Source organism: Bubalus bubalis, chromosome 16 (genome assembly GCF_019923935.1).
Source record: "Bubalus bubalis isolate 160015118507 breed Murrah chromosome 16, NDDB_SH_1, whole genome shotgun sequence".
NCBI classification, from domain to species: domain Eukaryota; kingdom Metazoa; phylum Chordata; class Mammalia; order Artiodactyla; family Bovidae; genus Bubalus; species Bubalus bubalis.
The window spans coordinates 10429013-10451898 of NC_059172.1; positions in this window are offsets into that span (position 1 = coordinate 10429013).

A 22886-nucleotide genomic window follows, 5' to 3' on the forward strand; every position below is an offset into this window, starting at 1 on the left:
GCTCAGTCATGTCCAACTCTTTGCTACCCCATGGACTGTAGCACACCAGGCTCCTCTATCCATGGGATTCTCCAGGTAAGAATACTAGAATAGGTTGCCATTTCTTTTTCCAGGGGATCTTCCCCACCCAAGGATTGAATCCAAGTCTCCTGCATTGCAAGCAGATTCTTTACCACCAAGTCACCACGGAAGCCCTCCTAAAGATATACCAGAGGACGGAAAAAAAATCCCCAAAGTTTGAACACCCCCAAAACATATTCTTTTTGCTCTAGAGAATAACTAAATCCTCACAGAAAAAGAACAAAAAGGGAAGGTCAAGCAGGCAATACATAGCTATTACCTAGATTCAGCAGCCGGACCAGTACAGGAGTTGAGTCAGACCGATGTTGCCACATCCTGGCTGTGTGACCTTGAGCGAGGTACTTTACCTCTCTGAACCTCGTGTCCTCATCTGTTAAACAGAGATCGTTCCAGCGACCTGCTTTTCCAGGAAGAACATGTGTGCAGTCTCTAGCATCAGTCTTCACAGGAGCTTAAAGAAAGATCGTTCCCTTCCCTCCCCTTCCAAGCCTCACCTGGAAAGAATCTCCCTCCTTGAACTGCTCTCCTGCATTTAGCATCACTTACTGTGTTTAAGCTCGCACCCTTTCAGGAATGTTTACTTATTATAGGAAATGTCCTTGACCAGAGCCCCTCTGACAGGCAAATCTCGTTCATTTTCTGTTAACCCAGCAGCCAATTCCTGCCCCATGCTGACTGCCCACCCACCTCTCCCCTAAGACGCCGCATTGGCTTTAGGGTCTTAGCAGAGAATTCGCCGTCTACCAGGGCAAAAACACTGCTCCTCTGAGCCCTCACAGTCCCGAGGGCCCAGAGCTCTATACCCAGGCCTTGAAGTCATTAATTCTTTCAGCAAACACCAGCTGATTGCCTACTGTATGCAGGTTGGCATGCTGGTTACTGGAAATTCGGATATGAAAGTGCCATACAAGGGCCACCCCAGGCATTCCCCTCTTCGGTTGGCAGGGTCAGACAAGGCCTGTGGCACAGGGAGGTCCTGGTCCAAGGCAGGTGGTGAGCTGCAGCATTTCTGGAGCAGGGAGTCTGCTGAGTCAGGGCATTTGCACAAGCCTCCCTCCACTGCCTGGTGGCCCTGGACACACCCCTTCACCTGGCTAAACCCCTAAGTTCCCCAGATTTTATGAAGGGCCTCCTAGGAAGCAGACTCTGGGCTGGGCTGTGGAGGAAGAACAGCCAAGTCCCAACAGCACCCTTGGAGTCCAGCAGGCAGGGCAGGGGGAGATTGTATCACTTCAGTTACGGAAGGAAGCATGACAGCAGAGCGGCCCTTCCCCGGCCTGGCCCCTTCACGGAGAGAAGTGCCATCAGGGAGGGGTGGCATTGAGAAGCACATGGCAGGTCTCCAGAGTGGTGCTGGGGCCAGCAAAGCATCCAGCGCCCTTGTATCCAGAGAGGATACATCCTACTCTGAGGATGCTCAGAGTGGGAGAGGAGAAGGCAGGAACAGGTCGCCGTGCCCCTAGATGCTACTCTTCTCAAAATGGGTTTCCGTTCCAAGTCTCCACAAAGACGGAGAGAGGGACAGCTTGGGGACAACTGACCAGAAGGGGCTGGGAGCCCCAAGCCTCACCCCGATGGCATTAGAGGGGACCCAAGGCCTTCCTCCCACCCCAGCTGTCTGCCCTGTGCTGACCCCTCTCTCATTTGGGGGCTGGAGCTCACCTCCAGGCTCCAGCCTGTTCCCAGCCAGGGAATTTGAAGTATATGGCTTTCCAACAGCCATGCTCCCACACTGGCATCTAGATATTTGGTTGGCTTCTGGTATAATCAGCTACATGTATACATTATTTATGTATGAACACGTATTCCTCTCTATCTGCACACCCACATGTACGCACACACCCTGCACCAGGTGAACACTGAATAAATATTTGATGGATGGATTTGTTGAGCAGATATATGTACACATCTGCTATGAATATGTAAGCATCCAATATGCATAGGGAGATAGACACATATGGTTTTGTATACAAGGTTAGCAATCAGTTTATAGGAGTGTGCATACGCACATAACTTTATTTCCAGTTGGCATCAGGCAGTCAGCTGGCATCTGGTATAAACAAACTGTTCGTGCAGTTGGTCCAAGCATGTAATCTGGATGTACAGAGTAAAAACTAGAGTTGCTTTTTTTTTTTTTTCCTTTTTCTTCAAAATGTTGAATATACAACTTGTGAGACTTCTGATAAAGATTACATAAATGTGATCAACTTGTACCCTAACTGTTAACTTGGAATTTCCAAAATTAACCATAAAAAAATAACACGGGGCTCTCAGTCCTTCCAGAAGGAACTAGGAAGCCCAGCTCTGAAGAATCGCTGTATTTAGACATGACAGTGAAAGTCACTCGGTTGTGTCTGACTCTTTGTGATCGCATGGACTATATAGTCCATGGAATTTCTCCAGGCCGGAACATGGGAGTGGGTAGACTTTCCCTTTTCAAGGGGGCCTTCCCAACCCAGGGATCGAACCCAGGTCTCCTGCACTGCAGGCGGATTCTTTACCAGCTGAGCCACAAGGGAAGCCCAAGAATACTGGAGTGGACGGCCTATCCCTTCTCCAGCGGATCTGCCCGACCCAGGAATCCCAGCGCCAAATCCACTGTCTTTACTGAACCGCTTTAGCCTTGGAGGCATCATTTCATCTCATCCTCACAGCACCCTCTGAACTGGTGTCACGCTCACTACAAGGATGCTCAGCAAGGCCTGGAGAGATCAGTGACAGATGCCAGGCCGTGCTGCTCATAAGTGATGGAGCTCGCTTGTCAGCTTTCTTAACAAGGAGCCATAACAAAGTACCACACGCTGAGTGGCTTGACACAACAGAAGCTTACTCTCGTCCAGTTCTTGGGTCCAGGAGTCCAAACTCAAGGTGTCAGCAGGGCCACACTCTCTTCTAAGGAAAGGATCCTTCTTTGCCTCTTGTCACTCCTGGGGAGCACCGGCAACCGCTGAGATTCTTTGGCTTGTGGATCTGACACTCCATCTCTGCCTCCATCTCACAGGGCTTTCGCCCCTGCGTGTCTGTGTCTAGATTCCCACCTCTTACAAGGATGCCAGGCCCACCCTAATCCAGGTTGATCTCATGTTAACTCACGGCACCTGCAGTTACACCTTTGTCCGAACAAGATCACATCCACAAGTTCCGTTCCAGGTGGGCGTGAATTGGGAGGGGAGACTATTCAGCCCTGTTCCCCTGGGACTTGAGCCAGGTCTGCATGTCTCTTGCTTTCCTGCCCTCCCAGTATAACAGGGCCCGCGTCCTGCCTTTGTGGCAGCGCCCTCTGGCTGACCTTTCCTTTTCCCTCTAAGTCAGGGTCACACACAACCCAGAGGAACACAAGCAGCTGTCTGCCCCTCCTTTGCAGTGCTGACTGAACTGCACAGGAGGCATTCACATGGGCCGAAGGTCGGGGGGGGACAGGGAGGGGAGGGCCCTTGGTGACAGCTGGCCCGGAAACATCCTCCCGGAGTCCTGCCGTCCAGCTTCGGTCTGCAGGTCCCCGGAACACAGCGTGCTCTCCTCGCATCCCTCCTCATCCCCCTCCAGCTGCTCCCTGCCATCCCAGATACGTGCTCCCCTCTCCCCAGGATCACACTCAGAAAGCTGAGGTGGAGACCCCGTAGCTTTAGGGATCAGGGATCAGAGCTGGAGCAGCAGCCAGGGACAGGCACCCAGAGAGGCCCTGGGCTCATGTGGGGAAAGTTTGTAGCTCCGCCCCTGCTGTCACCTGGGAAAAGCGGAAGAAGGAAAACCAGGTGAGACGTGCCCCTGGGTCGCCCACAGAGAGCTCTCCAGGGGCTCCCCGCAGGGATGGGGCTGACAGCACGGGGCCCCTGGGGCGCCTACGCAACGGTCGCTCTATCCGTGGTGGCATCACATCTGTCATTCATGTCACTACTCACCGTGAAGTGCTGGGTGTTCTGCAGGCTGACTCTTGGGGTCCGACCGCTGGACCTGGCCCTTCCTCACTGGGTGACCATCAGCAAATTAACTGACCTCTCTTTGCCTATGTCCTCTTCTGTAAAAGGGGCATAACTATAGTATCAACCTTACACAGAGATGATAATTAAGCAAGTTTCTGCACATAAATCGCTTGGCATAATAACAGGTGCTTAGTAAACATCCATCGGAGGAGGCACTGGCACCCCACTCCAGTACTCTTGCCTAGAAAACCCCATGGATGGAGGAGCCTGGTAGGCTGCAGTCCATGGGGTTGCTAGGAGTCGGATCCGACTGAGCGACTTCACTTTCACTTTTCACTTTCACACAATGGAGAAGGCAATGGCAACCCACTCCAGTGTTCTTGCCTGGAGAATCCCAGGTCCGGCAGAGCCTGGTGGGCTGCCGTCTATGGGGTCACACAGAGTCAGACACGACTGAAGCGACTTAGCAGCAGCAGCAGTAAACATCCATTGGGGTCAGCCATTCTCATCATGAACATCGTCACTACTATTTTTCCTTGTAAACCGACATGCAGCAAGATGAGGGAGTGAGGCAGAGAGATTCTGGGTCACCGGCTTATCACGGTTTCCATACGTGGCCTTGTTTTTGCAGATTTGGATTTGTATAGAGTAGGAGCTCAGTTGGTAGGAGAATCTGCCTGCAAATACAGGAGACTTGGGTTCAACCCCGGGGTCAGGAAGATTCCCTGGAGAAGGCAATGGCCACCCACTCTAGTAACCTTGCCTGGGAGAGCCCATGGACTGAGGAGCCTGGTGGGCTATAGTCCATGGAACCGCAGAGTCAGACACAATGAGCGACTGAGCGGGCACGCAGGATACAATGAAATCCACTAACTCTCAGCACCAGTGGTTCCCAGTCCTGGCCAAGTCACATCACTTGCCTGCACCTCTGATTCCTCATCTGTAAAACGGGATAACAATTCATACCTCCAAAGAATTGTCCGAAGAATTAGAAACAATGAGCATGATCGTCTGGCACGTGGCAGAAACAGAATAAACGGTGGTGACGGTTCTTATTCAGGGTCCTCTCACCTTCCAAGGTAAACGTGTGGAAGCTCCAGGTGGTGGCCTCCGGGGAAGGGGATTCTAGATAGCAGAGTTAAGGGGTGACTGTCACGCACACCCGCCCCTCCCCTCCCCCACTTCGATCTTCTAGTCCATGTGTGAAACGGGGGGGATCGGGTGCAGAGCATCACACAGGGAGTCACGGGCCAGAACCAGGCACTGACTGCCAGGCTGGGGCTCAATGTCTGGAAACCCTGAGGGAAAGTGGGGGAGGATGAGGAAGCAGGCCTCTGAGGGGTGAGCACTCATAAATTCATTGGCAAGTAATTTACGGCAGCCAAGTGTAACACCTAATGCCTGCCCGTGTGAGAGGTTAATGGGGAAGGTTAAGGGGCACAGGCCGGCTGATTTATGGGCTTGGCCAGTGGCTTTCATCCTGGCCAAGGCTCTGGCTCCAGAGACGGGACTGGGGGAGAGAGAGGACGGGGGCAGACCAGGTTGCAAGAGGGTACAGAGGGAATGTGGGGGAGAGGAAGGCTCGAGGAGAAGTGTGATCAGAGAGGGGAGGGAACAGCGTAGAAAAAATAGAAAGGGATCAGGGCAAGGAGGGTACCATTATACACACGCCTGCAAGGCAGCAGTCATAGAAACCACTTGTTCAAGGCTTGTCTCAGGTGTAAGCATCACATGACAGGTTTCAGAACAGTGTGCGTCCATCGGCATGGCCAGAAAAACCAAGTGTTAACAAAGACATTCAGCGATGTGGGGGATGATTGATACTTGCAAAGAGGGAAGTGATTGACAAATAAGTTCATCATCAACGTAGTATTACAGTCTGTGGCCAAACCGGGCTAGGAGACAAAAGGCCTTGAGTCCGGCCTGCTGGGTCCAGTGCCTACTCGCCGAGGGTCAAGAATCTTGGTTCCCCGGGCAGTCAGTGGCAACGCTCATGCCTACTGCCAAGGGTGCTTCCGTGTATTCAGCGATCACCCAGGCGGGTGATCCCTCCTGGAGAGGCGAGAGCTGGGTCTGAAGGGATACCAAGGGCAGTTAACACCTTTTAAAGTTAACACCAAAAAGGGCAGGGAGTAGTCATCAGTCACCCCCCTGGCACGGGGAGGGTGATCACAGGGCAGGTGGACCTGCACGAGAGCCCCCACCTCCTAAAACAGACTGATTTGGTCACATTCAAGAAGATTAAATACAACAAAATGAAGGCTGAGAACATTTTTTTGGAGACAACCCAATAGGTACCCTGCTTGCTGAACACCAGGCCCAGAAATTCTTGGGAGCCCAGGGCAGGGCCAAAACTGGCGATCCCAGTAAGAAACCCAGGCCTCACACACCGGCACTCCAGAGCCCACCCAGCCCCATCCCACTCACCCGCCCATGCAGGCCTCCAGCCCCCAGGTGGCGCCACAGTGAGGAAGCTGGGATGAGAGAGGCCAGGTGATCTGCCCTAGGTTGCACAGCCTGTTGGGATGAGCTGAGCTAGGCTGAGAACCCGGTTTCTTGGGTCTAAGTTCAAGCTCCCCCTGTGCACGGTTCCTTGGCTGCTGAGCCCCTGCACGTTGCCATCGGTTCACAGAGGCCCCAGCATCACTGGCAGGGAAAGGCAGGGATGGGGACAGTCTTGCTGGATGCCCCTCACCGCCTCTAGAGTGTCCCCACTCCCCCCACCCCCGCCAAGGACCACCTCCCCCTTGCCTGGGCCCCTCCCTCTCTGCTCTCTTCCCCTCTCTCTGCTAAATCCCCTGGAGGAATTCTGTGTCTTCTGCCCCTGCAAGCCCATCCCCATCCCCCCGCACCCTGTTCTAGCCCCCACAAATGCCAACTTTCCCACAATGGAGGTGGGGCACTCCTCCCAATTCAGACCCTCCAACCCCCCTCTCCCCACACCAGTCATCTGACTCCATTCCTGGGTGGGGGCTGTGTTCACAATCTGGGGCAGGGCAGTGGGGATGGACAGGCCATTGGTACCCCAGGCACACACGTACACATGCACACAGGCCTTCAGTTAGAGCAAACGCCCCCACCCATGTGAATACATACATGTGCAGACGTGTGCACACATGTAGAGAACCCCATAGACACAGGAACCCTCGCAAACGAGGCTGGCTCATGCCTCTCTCTCGACACGGAGTCTCAATCCACAAAATGTCAGCCAGCATCCACAGGTAACTTAAAATTCTATTAAAATGTTGATGGCAGACTCACCAGAAAAGGAAGATCATATTCCCAAGGTATTAGGTGGAAAAATACCTTCAAGACTCTCTCTCTCCCTCTGCTCCCCCAACTCCTAGACCTGGCAGCTTCCTCCAAGGCCTCCCTTCTTTGACTCCAGACCCCCAAAACCTCCCTCTCTCACCCATAGGCTGCACCTTCACCCTTTCTCTATGTTCTCCTACTTCCTATGTCTCTGCAGGTTTTCCCATATAAATCTGGCTAGTTTGTCCAGCTTCTCTGCCCCTTGTCTTCCCTCCACAGTTACTGATCTACGCAGTAGGGTACGCAGGGTCAGATCTTTGTGTTTTACACACACACACACATGCAGATGACCTTGTGAGTTTCCTTGCCAATTCCCAGCCCTCAAGGCAACCACATCATGCCTTCGGTCAGGACCCTCATGCCTTCCTTCTGTGTGCCTGGTTTCCAGGCTGCAATACTGAAATAGGGGAGGAGATTTGGGCAGAGCATCACAAGACCTGGCCCTGTATCTGCTTTGTCACTTCCCGACTGTGTGAGTCCAGAGGGGTCACTCGGATTCCCCAGGAGGCCATGCATCTGAGAAGTGAGATGAGCACAGCCTTTCCATCCCAGTCCAGACCCAATGCCAACTCAGCCACTTCCTCTCTGTGTGTCTTTAGGCAAGCACACAACCTCTCTGAGTTTTGACTTCTTCATTATAAAATGGTATAGAAAGATAAAAACGTGATGGGTTTCTCTGAAAACTACAGAAAATAAAATATTGTAGGATCATGAATATAAATATTCAGGAAGTATTTATTCAGACACAGGGGCCTCGAGTTTCCATTTCTGACAAGACCTTCTATTTCCAACAGAGCACTCACTCTATCGGAAGCCAGGTGGGTGGGGTTAGGTTGTGTGGGGCAGAACAGCACAGATTTCAGTGAAACATTCCGGGGTCAGAATCCCAGCTCTGCCCTTCCTGTGTGCCCTTTGTCAAAACTCCTGGCCCCTTCTCTGCCTCAGTTTTCCTATCTGGAACATGGGGATAATCATAGTCCCCTCCCATAAGATCACTCTGAAGATGAATGAAGATTCATTCAGATGAAAAATAAAATATTTTCCGAACACCTATTCTGCACCGAGCACTTCTCCGGGCCATGGTGTATGAACAGACAGACAAGGTTCCCGTCATTGTAATAGGAGAGATGTATAGTAGACAAAGGAAAAAGATAAATGAACCAGATCATTACAGCTAGTGACAAATGTTCTGAAGAATTAAAGCAGGTGAGGGACAGCGAGTCCCCGAAGAGGGAGCTAATTTTGACTGGCTAGGTGGCCGGGAGGTTGCAGAAGAGGGTATTCATGGGATAAGTCAAGAATTGGGTCTGACCCATAATAGGCGCTCAATAAATGGTCCTGTCGATTATTACTTCTGTAGGGTAGACATCTACACAGCTTGCTCAGGAAGGGCCTTTGTGAGGCCCCAGACGGAGCAGGCCTGGCTGCCGTGTTTGAGAAGGGAGAGATGGCAGGGTGCAGGACGGCTCAGCTAGGGGAAAACTTCCTCCAGCTGCCATGATGGCCTGGAAGCTCCTTCGCCACCTCCCCCTCCAGCCCCATCAGGCTTTCATTTCCTCAGGCAGAGTCTGAGTGCCAGTGCCCTGCTGCCAGCCTGAACGGCACATCAGAGATCAGGACCATTTGCCGAGGGTTTCACAGGGTGTAAAGTGATCAGCACCCATTAAAGTTAGAGGGGTTGCAGGGTGGGGACTCGGATCCTGCTGAAAGGCTCAGAAATACTTTGGAAAGAGCCAAGAGCAGCTCTGATCCCTGGCTTTGCCCTGGAACTATTTATTTCAGCTTTAAAATGCAATGGACCAGGCTGAGAGTTTGTAAAAGGGAAGAATGTATGGTGTCCTCACAGAGCCAGGATGAGTGAGGGGGTCTTCCTGAGAGCTCCCCACTATGGGCAATGCAGCTTCCTGCCGGTCCATACTTCCAGAGCACCTAGTAGGCACTGTCTGTGCGTAGGTCCCAGGACAGGTACCCGGAGCATCACATCCAGTATCTGCTTCTCATCTCCTTAGGGAAAGGGAGAACATTTATCAAGTGCCTGCTGTGTACCAGGCTTCCTCATCGTCTTCAATCCTCAGGGCAATGCACCAAGGCCAGCATTATCATCCTCATTTATCAGATAAGCAAACAAGAGGCCCAGAGAGGTTAAGCAATTGATCCGAGGTCAACCAGCAAATAAGTGGAAGAGGCAGGATTTGAAACCCTTCGTGAAAAAACAGTTTTTCGCCATGGAGAAGGCAAAGTAAAGCAGCTTGGAACAGGCTGTCCTTCCTTTCTGGGGAGGGCTATGCGGTGGAGGTAAGGAAAGCGAGGGGCCCCAACCCAGCCAGCTGACGGTGCCCATAGGTCAGTGAGTGGCAGGGGTAGAGCCAGGTCCCCTCCCAACCTGAACAGTGAGTCAAGCACATCCCATGAACAACTTTCTCAAATAATCCTCCCCTTCTCCCACCTCCCAGGATCCAACTGCTGAAGTTATCCCCAGCTTACAGATGAGAAAACTGAGGTCTTACACCAATAAGTGCAAATCATCTGACTTTGGGGTCTGACCCCCCCCCCACTTACGTGCCTCACAGTCACTGAGACATACACACTGTTAGGGGCCACCCTCTGTGTCCCAGGCACTCCATAGTTTACAAGCATTTTTCTCTATTCGTTATCCTCACCGACAATTTGAGTGTTATCCCCTGCCTCGGGAACAGGGCAACCCCAGAACCCAGGCTTTGATCAGTGGCCCCACGGGAGGACATGCTGGGGGAATGTGATGTTCTTAGAAGGAGAGGGTGCTGGGAGAAGGGTATCAGCCCCACAGCCAAGGCACAGGGAAGATGAGCATTAATCAGCTATCAGGCAGTGGGACTCTCAGCCTCAGCCTCCAGGAATCGGTCCCCACCCATCTGTGACAGTCTGGACCAGCATCCCATCTTTTGTTTCTACCTGGAGGCAAAAGAATAAACTAGAAGCTTCCCTTCTGACACTGGGGGTAGGACAACTAAAATATAGCACTTTTGAAGGAAAAGGGATTGTGATCTGATCTCCACATGATTTTGAACTATTTAGATTCTTTTTTAGGGAGAAAATCATTAACCATTCCAAAATAGCTGCCTTCGCGGAAGCAATTCAGATGGAATGAAATAGAATTCTCCAACCTACTCAGTTCACTTGTTCATTCACTCAATACGCTTTCATCTGAGCCCGTTCCAGCCACAGATTCCAATACAAGTGATGAGTGAATAGAATGAATACTGTTCAGGGGAAGGGCCCATAACTCTAGTGGAGAAAGGATGTGGGGAAAATTCCAGAAGATGAGACTTCTGAGGCTCAGAAGCTCTGAGGGAAGAGAAAAGGGCATCTCAGGCTGAATGCATCGCATGGGCAAAGGAGACATTCCAGACACCCTCTGGAGACCCACCTTGGCCGGACCCAGCCAGGGCCTCACCCCATCAACTTCCTAGAGCTGAGGCCACTGGCACTTTCTCGAAGGGTGTCATGATTTCCTCCTTTCTTTCCAAGTGTTGGCTCCCCAATTTGTGGGGACCTTTTTTTTTTTTTATTAAAAACACACAGTTAATGGCTAGGAAAGAGGAGCCTTTTTTTTTTTTTTTTTTTTGCTTTCTCCCTCCCCACCCTGAGCCCCCACTCTGACTGGAATGTAGCCATCAAAATAAACATTAAATGCAAAATTCCGGGGCTGAGTTATTACTTGTGAGGGTGCTGGGAGAGAAATTTATAGCAACATTACAGTGTTTTGTTAGAAATCTCTTAATGCACCAAAATGGGAAGGTGTGTGTGTTTTTTATTAAAATGTTACACTCTATAAATCCAATCTGCAGGAAGGACACAGGTGGCGACCCGGGGACTCAGCTGAGGAAACTGTCACCTCTATCTGTGGATCCATCCTGTTTGCTGCCTCAGAGCAGCCTCTCCCCAGCCCTGATCCCTCACCTTTCTCCTCCCCTGGAAAAAAAACCTTGCTCTTCCCTCACCACCCCACAAAGAGGAGCCAAAGGGGTGTGAAGACCTTTGTGAGACTTCCCTCAGGGTCTGACTAAAAGTTGCAATTTTCTTAAAAGGCTTCTCGGAGCGGTAGGGCCCCTACAGGGCCTTTATGAAGTTTGTCTGACAGGGTGAAGAAATTTCCTGTCGGTCCATTTTCACAAATTGAGATTCTGGCTGATGCTTGCATTTTTCAAGGGCTTCTTTGTAAAAAGGCAACTGGTTTCTGCCTCTAGAATGTTCTGGAATGTCCTTCCTCAAGAGGGCAGATGGTATCACGGAGGCAGGATGGTGGGTTCATTTTCTCCTTTTAACCGCAAATGGGAGTGTCCTTCCTTAAAGAGAACGGGTGATTTCTATTCTCTCCAACCTTTCTGAAGGTGGCATTAAAGGATTCCTTTGTGACATTCCTGGACTTTCCTGGTGGCTAGACAGTAAAGCATCTGCCTACAGTGCGGGAGACCTGGGTTCAATCCCTGGGTCAGGAAGATCCTCTGGAGAAGGAAATGGCAACCCACTCCAGTACTCTTGCCTGGAAAATCCCATGGACGGAGGAGCGTAGTAGGCTACAGTCCATGGGGTCGCAAAGAGTTGGTCACGACTGAGTGACTTCACTTCACTTTGTGACATTCAGTCAGAGATTTCTGATTTGACAGGAGCCTGAGAGCCCCTGAAGTTGAACATGAAACTGACTGTACGCACCTGTACCGGGGTTAAAGGGTAGTCCCCCAAAGATAGTGGCCCACAGTACCTGTGGCTACTGCCACTGCTAAGTCGCTTCAGTCGTGTCCGACTCTGTGTGACCCCATAGACGGCAGCCCACCAGGCTCCCCCGTCCCTGGGAGTCTCCAGGCAAGAACACTGGAGTGGGTTGCCATTTCCTTCTCCAATGCGTGAAAGTGAAAAGTGAAAGTGAAGTCGCTCAGTCATGTCCGACCCTCAGCGACCCCATGGACTGCAGCCCACCAGGCTCCTCCGTCCATGGGGTTTTCCAGGCAAGAGTACTGGAGTGGGGTGCCATTGCCTTCTCCACAGTACCTGTGAGACCGAGCTTATTTACAGAAAAGATGTGTGCTCAGTCACACAGTCATGTTTGACTCTTTAGCCTGCCATGGGATTCTCCAGGCAAGAATACTGGAGTGGGTTGCCATTTCCTTCTCCAGGGGATCTTCCTGACCCAGGCATCAAAGCCGGGTCTCCTGTGTCTCTTGCATTGGCAGGAGGGCTCTTTACCACTGACCACCTGGGAAGCCCTACAGAAAGGATATTTACAGTTTAATTAAGTAAAGGACCTCAAGAAAACCTGATCTTGGGCTCTCCAGCAGGTAGTCTCTAATTCTGATGATGAGCGTCTTTATAAGAGGTGGGAGAGCAGAAGACGGACGTTCATGAAGATGAAGGTAGTGATGGGAACAGTGAAGCCAAGGGGAAAGCCTGGAGCCACCAGAAGCTGGGAAACGCAAGCAAGTCCCCTCCAATGAACTTGGCCCCGGGACGCCTTGATTTCAGACTTCTGGCCTCCAGAGCTGAGACAGAATAAATGTCTGTTCTTGCAAACCAGTAGGTGTGTGCAGTCATTTGTTACAAACCCTTGGAAACTAAGGCAGCATTTCGCTGCATCTTTCCAAGACGAGCGTCCTCAGCTTTCATCGGATGATCAAAGAAGTAGCTTTCCTAAAGAGACTGAGAGCCTGTGATTTAAAATGTCTGTGAAATAGAGTCCTCACTCCTGCAGGATGAGAATTTTATCTATAGCTTTTAGATGGGCAGGGCCATTAAAGACCCTCTCTCTGGACCTGGTTCTCCAGCTCCCTGTCCAATAATTCCCTGGGCCCACCCCACACTCTCAGACACACACCGGTCCCCCCATGGATTCTGAATAAACACCCTACTCCAATCTCCGGGGCTCCCTGGTTTCCTGAGCTCAGCTTTGCAAGTCATTTGTAAACAGAGCTCCTGTTAAAGGCATTGAAAAGATAAGTTGAAAGGGCATGAAGTGCTGACCTCTCGCTCTCCGCCTGCACACAGCTCAGTTCTGGAGAAAGTGTTGAAAAAGAAAAATAGGTCCTTTTGCGGTGATGGAAATGTTTTGGAACTAGACAGAGACAGTGGTTGTACAACACTGCAAATGTGCTAAATGCCACTGAATCGCTCACTTTTAGATGGTTATGTGCTAGTCGCTCAGTCGTGTCTGACTGTGTGACCTCATGGACCTGCCAGGCTCCTCTATCTATGGGATTCTCCAGACAAGATCACTAGAGCGCATAGCCACTCTCTTCTCCAGGGGATCTTCCCAACCCAGGGATTGAATTTGGGTCTCTTGCATTGCAGGCATATTCTTTTACTGTCTGAGCCACCAGGGAAGCACTAAATGGTTAATTTTAAGTTATGTGGATTTCACCTTAAAACAGGAAAAGAAAAAAATGCATCGATTGCTATTTGGCAATGCTCATTTTGTCTGCTACCTTCATCCCCAAGAAACTGAAAGTGAGTCCAGTTAGCTTGGCAAGGGTGAGGGCAAGACCAGTGAAATTTTTTTTAAAGAAGACGCACCAGGAAAGGACTCCATGGGCCATCAAAGAGCCAGTCACATGGTCCCGGGTGAAGCACTCAGGAATCCCGGAATCCTGGAATCCTGGCGAGGGGTGATCTGAACTGGACAGGAGGTCGGGGTGGCCACAAGAACTTAGTGTTCCTCCAAGTCCCCCAAGATCTGCAACTGTCCCCCAAAAGATTAACAACTGGAGTTAAGGGAGTGCCTACCCAGGTGATCTCTGCTCCCCACAGCTTTCCCAGGAGATGAGAAGAGTCACTGCCATTTCACAGATAAGCACACTGAAGCACAGGGAGGAGAATGGATCGCCCAAGCTTGCACCAGCCCGGATCAGGGCTAGCGCCCAGATGCCTGCCTCCAGAAGCTGACCGTTCTCAACTGCCCGTTGAAAAATTCCACTACGACCTGGAAACGAATTCAACTTGGAGAAAGCAGCTAGGCGTTTCCGCGCTCCCGAGGATGGCAAGGCATCTGGGGAGAAGAGGCTGAGACAAGAACCTGGGTGTCCAAGCCCCCAGCGCGTAAACGCGCGGAGGCCTGAGAACGCAGGGCCCGGCTCTCCAGCCAAAGTTCGTTCTACCGCCGACTCCGGCAGGGTTGCCCTTTCCCGGGGTGTTCGGCCGTGTCCCCTTCAGCCTCGCAGCCCCTGGGTGAGGGCTATGGCGGGAGGGATGTTGCGCGGATCAGCAGAGGTGCGAGGGGCCCTGAACTGAGACTGAATAAATGCAGCAAAAACGCCACCTCCTAAGGATGTCCGCGGGCGGGTTCCTGGGGCCTCGCCTCTGGCCCCTGGCGGCAGCTCAAGCCTGGAGGGGGAACTAGATTTGGTTGTTTCTTTTATCTTATCAGTTGCCTTTTTTTGGTTTTCCAAGTCAATTCGCTCCGGCCTGGGGCGACCTGCCAGCACTCGCCATAGCGTCCCTGAAGACTTAAGGCTGCACTGCTTTTACGTCCTTCGCTCCTCGGTCAAGGCCGCTCTCCCCACCCCCACCCCACCCCGACCCCACTCCCACCTCCACCCCCACCCCCCACCCCTGGGCTCTGGGCGGAGAGGTTGACTCCAGAAGTGTCCACAGCCTGGCAGCAGCTGTGCGCTCTGGACCAGGCTCCAGGCAAGCGGGGAGTGCGGCCACTGGTCCCAAGGAGAGAAGGACCCCTGGTGGGGTAGGTGAGAGAGGGTGAAAGTTAGGGCATGACATTCTCAGATGGAGGGGTTTAGGTAAGTTGGCAGACATCTAGTAAGACCAGGAGGCAATAGAAATAGAATAACCGTCATCATTTACTAAGACCCTACTATGTGCCAGGCACTGAGTCAAGCGCCCTTGGTTATCAGTCTCTCCTTTCCTCTCGGGCATCCAGGGTTGCTCAACAAGTGCTTGTCTCCCGCATTCTCCTTCACCCTCCCCTCCTCCCCACTCTCCCTCCTCCAGCGCTCCTCCCTGCCAATCACAAACCCCCGGATTACCCGGATCAGCTGGTGCGCTCCGGCTGGCTGGCTCCTTCGACAGGTGCTGGGGCCCAGACCTCACCGCCTGGAGGCAGGCGGTGCGGGGAGGAGGAACAGGCAGGAGGTGCTGTGGCCAGACCCCTGGGCCCTGTCTCTGAGGCCCCTGCGTGCTCTGGACGCTGGGACAAACATACCAGGCCTGGGAGCCAGGAGCCCCGTATTTGAGGGTCATCCTGACCTCTTGCTCAAAGTGTGCTGTAGGCAAGGGGCGTCCATTTCCCTGCCTGTAAAGCGATGACATAAACCCTCCACCACAGGACAGTCATGAGTTTACAGAGAAGCAAGGGAACAGAAGGCAATGGCACCCCACTCCAGTACTCTTGCCTGGAAAATCCCATGGATGGAGGAGCCTGGTAGGCTGCAGTCCATGGGGTCGCTAAGAGTTGGACACGACTGAGCGACTTCACTTTCACTTTTCACTTTCATGCATTGGAGAAGGAAATGGCAACCCGCTCCATTGTTCTTGCCTGGATAATCCCAGGGACAGGGGAGCCTGGTGGGCTCACTCTATGGGGTCGCACAGAGTTGGACACGACTGAAGCGACTTTGCAGCAGCAGCAGCAGCAAGAGAGGTGAAGGCGCTGCTGCTGAAAGCGTTGAGGTGGGGCTGAGCCGGGGCGCAGCTACCCCTCCGCAAAACACAACGCACAGCCTCCATCTTACCTGCACCAACTATCAGGAATGGCTGGACCGCAGAGCCTGAAAAATCCTTTGGCCTTTTCACTCCTGGTGCTTTAAAAGACCCTGACCAGGGAGGAGCTGTGGTCTGAAAGATAAATATGACCGGCTGTCAAGATGGTTGAAGGGCAGGAAGTCCAACTGGTTATTTCTGGTTCCTTAAGTCTGGGCTGTGAAGTTTAAAAGAGCAGAGTGTTCCAGACGGAAAGGAGATTACCATTGCTGATACTAGAAAACTCCTTAAGTGAGCATGATCTTATTTCATCTTGGCAGCTGTTCAATGAAATAGGTGCTACTAATCTCCCCACTTTACAGGAGAGGAAACTGAGGCCCATGAGCGAAGTTACATAGCCTGTGTTACACAGAGAAAAAGTGGCAGAAATGGGATTCAAACTTGAATCTACAGCTGGCCTCTTGACCACTAATGGAATCACTAATTCTGCCTCCTCCCTGAACCACCCTCCCCCGCTTTTTTTCCAGCCCCAGAGGCCTGCCACAGAGGCTCCTGAGCCCAGCTCTGTCCTCCAGCCCCTCCCACCATCCATGAGACCAGCGCTGGGGGGACTGCAGGAATTAGAGTCGTCACAACTGCTGCTGGCTGCCCACGAATTCTTGGGGCTGAGGGAGGGGACAAGGGGACAAACGAAACCTTAGAGGAGAAGGACTCTCGGGTTGTGGGAGAGGAGAAAAGGGAATTAGGGGCCGTGCTCCCCGCCCCTTCCCAGTGATGGCAGCAGAGTGTGGTCAGGGCACTGAGAGGGTGTGGTGCCAGCAGGCTCCAGGGATTGGTGGGCAGGAGCGGAGTGGAGAAGGGAGGGCGGAGGGGAAGGGCCCCCCAGGGCTGACCCCAAGGATCCCAGAGAGAGAGAGGGAGAATCCGAAGCCTAGCCTGTCCCATTCACCTCTCCCCCTCCCTGGCTCCAGCTCAGTTTTCTGAGCGGTAGATTGGGAAGACCACCCCTTACAGTAAGAGACCTGTGGTCTGTCAGCTCAACAGTCCCAGCGCACAGGGCACAGAGGCCCCTCTGGCCATCCACTCTCCCTTCCCTCCATCACTGAAGCCTCCATCTCCCCAGCGGGGAAATGGGTAGAAAGTTTCGAAATATACTTCCCTAGAACTAAGGCTGAGCAGGGAAGGGCAGATCCTCTCCACCCAGCAAGCACCCCCAGGAAATGAGACCTCATTTCTGCCCACAAGGCGCCACAGTACTCCTGTATAAGCGAGCTGGTGTGTTCTGGCCTCCACCTTCCCACCGCCCATCTTTTTGAAACCCTAGAGGAATGGCTTCCAGGAGAGAAGGGACAGGGGAGAAGACAAAGAGGGGACACGGGGCTCCAGTCCCAACACCTGGCTGGGGTTTTGGCTAATGACGTTTGGGAATTATCTGCGGAGGTGAATGATCTGTGTTCTCCTGGGCTGTAACCGATATGCAAGGGGTGCAAGGACCCCCCTTAGGAGGACTTCCGGTTCCAACTTCCTCTCCGGATCCAGGATTAAGGCGGTCGCCCCGGCGATGTCCAGGCCTCCCCTCACGAACTTTCCAGCCAAGTCGGGTTTTCCGGGGGGGTTCGCCAGACCCCAGTTTCGCCAGCTGTGGCCCTCTCAGTTCTCTCTCCCTGCCCTGAGCTCTTTGCTCTGCCCCTGCGGATAAGTGGGGAGCAGGGAGCCAGGCTCTGTCGTGCGCCTGGACCGCGCGTTCAGACAGGAGCCCCAGTCCCACGCTGAAAAGTACCAGGGCGACCGGGAAGGCAGGTCCCAGAAACGCACCGTGGGGGCGGGGAAGGGCGGGGAAGGGCGGTGGAGGGATGCGTTCCTGCGGGTCGGGGCGTCGCGCCTGGTCATTTTAAAAACCTTCATCCCTCCAGCTTTGTATTTCATTGACCCTCCCGACCGAACAGTTGTGCAAGCGTCTAGAACCCACTAGAACGCCCCGTTTACCCGCATTTCGGGAGTTAGTGTTTTTCCCATATGGATGAAGATACGTCCCTGAATGCAGACCTCCTTTTGGACCCTCGTTCGCCGGCCTTAGAAAGCGGAGAATGGGGAAGAGGAGGTCCTTCTGGGGCCTCTCCCCGCGCTGAATCCCCTATCGTGCGCCACCAGGGAGCCGACCAGGGGCCAGACTCCGCGAACGCTAAACACCTAAACGGGGAGTACCGGTCCGGGTGAGAGATAGGGGCCGTGGACGAGGAGGAAGCGCAGGCGACCCGGCGCTATAGGAGCCTGGTGGCCCCTCGCGAGGTCCTCCCTCGGCTCAAAACGCCTAAGAGACCCTCGCTTCTTGCCCCGGGCAGCCTGGCGCAATAGGGTGCGGACTGCCGGGGGTGCGCCCGCCCATGCCGTGTGGCCTTGGAGTCTTCGGAGAATGTTGGTGGGGAGTGCCTCCCTCCCGGGCTCCATCCCACAGCGGGCGCGGCCGTCCCGGGGGCTGCGCGGGGGCTGGAGCCGAATGCAGGAAGGTGACCAGGTGTCTGCATTCCTGGGAGATCGGGCAGACGCTGGAAGGCTGGACGCCGGTGGCGAACGCTGGCACAGACCTCGGGGCGATAGCCTGGTCCTCCACCACAGGACCAGGGTCCGCGCGTGCCGCCGAGGCTGGCGAGCGCCCCCAGCCCCTCGCCCCTATGCCCGCGGCACTGGCGAAGGGGGAGCTTCTCTGAGCTCCCGGTAGGCCGAGAGGGCTCGGAACCTTTCCACCCGCGTCGCCGCAGAGATCTCAGATAACGCGCAGTGGTTAAGAGCGTGGGTTCTGAGATCAAGTCACTTGAATTCGAATCCCAAGTCGTCTGCTTTGCTGTGTGACTGTAAGCAGTCGCTTCACTTCTCTGTGCTTCGATATATATTTTTTTAATCATTGTAAAATGAGGATAATAGTACCATCACAGGGCCGTTTCAAGGACTGCTAAGATCTGTGTGCAAGAGCTGACTTTTAACAGTTGTCCAAAACACAGTTGCTAATTTATGTCCTGCTGGGAATGTGAGGTCTGTGTGCCCGGGTCTGCAGAGCAGAAGCATTTCTGCCCAAGATTTGTAAGATCCCTGGCCTTCCCCCTTCATACCCTGACACTTCCTGCCCCTCTGCAGATGTCCAAAATGTCTATTCATTAGCCCCAACCTTTCGAGCAATCTTTGTTGCCTCCTGGCATTTACAAAGTGGCAAGTGCAAGCCAAGTAGTACATGACTCAGTGAGGTGTGTATGGTCCCGGTTTTACCCACACGGGGGGCCAAGACTTGGGGCACTGTCAGGAGAAGTCAAGTAGCAGATAAGCAGAGCTGCTCCCCTCCCCAGCTCCACTGTCTGTAGGAGGTGGAGACTGCAGCGCAGGATGGGGTGGAGGGAGCTCAGACCAAAGGGGGCGGCTCCGAATCCGTCCTCCCCTTTGAAAGAAAGGACTTCCAGTCCATGCCTCCCCGTTCTCCAACTCAGTTCTACACCCCAGCCTCAAGAACTCCCGCCCTGAGCCGTAGGGACTGGGCAGTTACTGCGACATTTCTCCTCCAGTATTCTTCATCTGTTCATTCAACTTACTGGTTCATTCACTCATTTAGTCACTTGCTCAATAGATATTTATCAAGTGCTGAGTGGTGCTATGTGCCAAGCCCTGTATTTTCCTCCTAGGGCGAGAGTAGCTATGGGCTCACGTTCTGGTAGGAAGACAGACAATAAAACAAGTAGGTTGATAAATGTGGGATAAAATGTCAGGTCAGAATAGAGACGATCAAGGAAATAACCAGGCAGATGCTAGGGTGGTGAAGGAAGGTCTCCAAGAGGAGGTGACACTGAGCACTTGGCCTTGACAAAGACTTTGTCACCACTCCCCCTTCCCAGGCTGTGTGCAGAGCCCATCGAAGGGGGAAGCTGCTTCCAAGAGGGTGAAGTGGGACAGTGCCACTGGGAGAGAGAAGGGACAGCCAAGGGGTGTGTCTGCCAGGGCTGGGGACAGGAATCAGGACTTGAAGCAGAGGGACTGGCTGCACCCACTATTCCTGGTACATTAAAGTGATCAGAAGTGTAGAGATACTGCCAGACACATCAGTGATGGAGGGACAATCAGCAAGCCGGAGGAGCCTTAGCCGAAGAAGAAATAATGCAAGGGGAGAGCAAAGACCAGAACCAGGCTTCAGAGTCATCCACCTCACTTCTGGCTGGAAAGATGCCCCGCACCCTTGCAGGAGAACTGGGTGGGAGAGCCTTGGCTTTCAGCTATGGCAGAGGGATGGATGGATAGATGGATGGATGGAGAGATGGAGGGAGAGATGAAGGGAGATAGGGAGGCATGGGCTGATCAACCCACAAATGACTTAACGCACACAGAAATAACCAGCTATGCTTCTCATTCTCCTAGAAAAGACATGTTTGAAGGGACTTGGGCAGGGGGTCTGTGGAGGTTTTCATGGGGAAAACAACATGCCCAGAATGTTCTCACTGGTCACAGGCAAACCCACATGCATGTTCTCATGCCCAGGCACATGCTCACTCTTTCTGAGTTCACCTCTAAGATACCATGAAAGGTAGAAGGCCCCCCTGCTGGTTCCAGAGGACCAAGACCTCAGTGCACCAGGAGGGCTTCTGACTGAGGATGCCAGAGTCTGTGCCTGGAGGGCTGGGAGGCTGAAATTCCTCCCTGGGTGAGGGGTGGGGGGTGGCCAGGAAGAGGTTAAATAATGGAGTAGTGATGAAACTGGTGATAAGATCGTGGGGTGGGTAGGTGGCAAGAGGCAGCACTCAAAGACAGCTTTCTGGAAGGCAGCTATGCTAACCACTATACCACCAACGCAAAGAAAGCTTTCTGGATCGCAGCAGGGTTGGTTTTTGGTTTTGTCTTTTTGCATTGACAGCCAGAGCAGCTCAGAAGTTACTAGAGAATATGGTGATTGCCATTCTACCTGTCTAGTGACCATTCCCCACCCCATATAGCTCACTTCTCTTAGTTTCCCCCTTGTGTCTACTCCTGGAATTGGAAAATGAGGGGAGAGAAGTAGAAGGATCACAGACATCATCTGGGTTCTAGTAGCCAGTTTTGGGGTGCAGGGGACCGGAGTAGCCTTCTCAGCTTGGAACACCTTAGCGAAAATGCACCTTTAAGATCTCAGACTGGACCGTTCAGCGTTTTCATTCATTCATTCAGTGCACATTCTATGAGCACCTAGGATGTGCCAAGCCCTGCAGTGAACAAGACAGGCCTGGCCCCTTCTCTGAGAGAACTCGCTGTTCTTGTGCGGCCAGGGAGAGGCCAGCGTACTCTTAATTTTGTCGCTTGATTCATGAAGAGGGGGAGGGCGAGCAGCCGGTCGTCCTTGGCTAGAGGAAACCAAATACGCTGGGAACTGCCTCGCTGAGCAGTGGAAGGAACCCAGGCTCTAATATTTTATTCTGTAAATATTTGTGAGGCGCCAGGCAGCGCAGAAGCTGCCCTCTTGCAACCTCGGACTAGTGCGATGGAGATGAACACTGAACCGGCAACCAGACAAACCTGAAGTCCAAAACAGAGATGCACCTCGACTGGGAAAGATGGGAAGACTTCCTGGAGGAAGACACTCTTTGCTGAATACCAAGTTATTAGCAAGACAAAAAGCACAGGGATGAGACGGGAATTCCAGAACTTGGCAGAGTCTAAGAACTAAAAGAAACTAGGGCTGAACAGGAGAATTTGGGACGATGCAGGCTCACTCACTTTTGGCTAACTGAGGTTGGAAAATTAGTTGGTGTCTTTGAGTTTCAGTCTACCCATCTGGAAAATGGGTATGAGGAGACGACCAGCATCCCCAGATTGTGGAGATAGCCCCAAGAGACAACCTGTGGATGGCTTCTGGCACAACAAGGACTCAGTATATATGAGATCCTCACTTGGCTTGGGCCGTGAGCCAGAGAGGTGTGGGTCCCTATGGGCAGTGGGGGAGGGGTTCGGGCCTGTGCACCCCTGGCCACGGTTTGCAGAATATCTTTATTAACGAGCACTTCAAGGTAAGCCGCGATGGAAACCAGATGTGGGATCGCGCAGTCCGCGGCAGAGCAAGGAGCAGAGATACCAAGGGAGAGGGGTGGGGGTGAGGATTAGCTAGGATAAGGTTGGGGGTAGAAGCACGACGACGCCCTCCCCCCCCATATTTCTTCTTAGGGAGACCTTAGGTGCAGAAGATTGACTTCTGACCTACATTCCTGGGTTCAGGGCGCTCAGGCCCTCTCTCATTTTACTTTGCCCCTTCACCTTTCACCCCACTCCCAGCCTCCCTTGAGATATGTCTTCTATCCTTTTCTCTGCAGTTTATCCAGGACTGCTCTTACTGGGCTCCTCCAAACCCGAGTCATCCAGCAGTCAGAGCTCCGTTTCCTCCGTTCTGCGTGTTTTCGTTTTCGCTGTCAGCAACGTCATCCCAGATCGGCAGAGGGACGAGCCTCAGCGTGGGTTTCAAGGCAAGCGCTGCTGCTTCCCAGCTGTGTGACCTCAGTCAAGGGCTCATACCTCTCTGAGCCTCGGTTTGCTCATCGGAAAATTTGGGGACCCCGATTTCCACCAAGCACGGTTGCTGTGAGGCGCAATCAGTGATTAGCCGTGTAGAAGGGACGCGGCTCACTGTAGCGAAGTCCTGTTCCCTTGCTGTGGCCGGCTCCAGGGCCCTGAGGCGCACACAACCCGTCAAATCCAGGCCATTACTTTTCTAGTGGGGACTGTGAGGCCAGAGATTAGAGACTGTCTCACCCCCACCTGAGCAGTGAGCAGGTGACTGCGCAGCGGTGAGGCGCGGGTCTCCCAACTCCCCACTCTCAAAGCGCCCTTAACCCAGCCAGAAAATCTCCTGGGCTGGGCGCAAAGCTTCAGAAACTGTAACAGCCTGCT